Raw genomic sequence first — 1442 nt, forward strand, 5'->3', positions numbered from 1 at the left:
CGGCTGGGGGCTGCGAGGTGTCAGGACGAGGTGACACGTGGAAGGTGTCCCAGCGCCGACTCGGTCACACCGAGCTCAGGAGAGCTCCACTGAGAAAGCAAGGCTTAAATAAAGCAGTAATGAAGGCTAACCAGAAGAGGGCAATCATTAACTGTTTTAAATGAGTGTGCCAAGCATTTGATGAGTAACTGGATTATACAGAGGGCCAGAAACTTCTTTTTACCCGTTCAGTCTGAGAGGACGAGGGTTCTAAGATAGAAGCAACCGCCCAGTTATCGTGACAGCAGCTTGGCTGCCAGCAGTGGCAGATGTTCCAACCCAAACCCTTGGGGCTGGGCAAGAACACCCCAATAATGTTCACCCACAGCAAGGTTTGCACCTCGCGCACCCCTTATCGCACCCCCAGCCCCAAGGGAGGGAAGAGCTGTCGCTCCGGCTTTGTGAAAGCAGGGGGAGTTTATAGAGAGACAGCTTTTGCTGCGTGTCTGGAGACTAATTCAGGCTCAGCTCTAACCTAGTAATTAAGCGCTGAAAATAACTCTCTTCCTTAAAAAGGAAGAAAAGGAGAAAAGCTGGAGGGAACAGGGCGAGGAAGAGCCCCGCTCCTCCCTCCGCAGCGCCCGGGCGCTCTGCCCCCGTACGGCACCGGTTACTGGGCAGCATCGCATTTTTCCTGCGGCGAACTTGAATTTTACAAGGTCAAGGAAAGCAGGTTCCCGCCTGGCCTCAGGGTACCTGGCCGGCCCTTGCTTCACACACATCTTATCAGCTTGTGAGAGGAAACGTAACCCCCACCCCCAGGAGCGAGGTGGTGAAAGGGCAGGAGATGGGACACCACCAGCGGCCTCCAGCGTGATAAGCGTCTCAGCTGGCCAAAGCTGACACCGCGGGAAAGCAGCAGCTCAGATTACAGGGACCCAGACTTTACGAGTAGATTTATAGCTGAATAAAAGCCCTGAATTACAGTCAGAGACGTGAGGAACCAACAAACCCAGGCTGGCCCCTGCAGCAAGCTTTGTTACCCAAATCAGAGGCCGCTTGCCCTACCAGTGATGGTTCCTGAATGACTTACAAAGATAGTTCCTGGTTGGGGTTTTATTTAAGAAAGAATCATGCAAAAGCCTTTTGGACTGCAGAATTTCCAGCTCTTCTGGGAAACTCACTTCTCTGCACAGTTACGGACACTGCGGAGATGAGTGAAGTCCAGCAGCACTCAGACGGGGCAGCAGTGCCTGGACACCCCCGACCCATCACCACCATCATCACCCTTGAGCTCCAGTTTGCTGGTTTTGCCTTTAAGAAGAATTCTGTTCTCCCAAGTCCTCATAGGGAGAATCCTTCCCAGTGTCAGCATCCTTGGTGAGAACCATCCCAGGAAGAGTCTGGCCACCAACACCATCAATAAACCATATCAAGAAACAGATGTGGACACGTGGTTTCTC

The sequence above is a fragment of the Streptopelia decaocto genome (genome assembly GCF_964273445.1).
Source record: "Streptopelia decaocto genome assembly, chromosome: 17".
In the NCBI taxonomy this organism is placed as follows: domain Eukaryota; kingdom Metazoa; phylum Chordata; class Aves; order Columbiformes; family Columbidae; genus Streptopelia; species Streptopelia decaocto.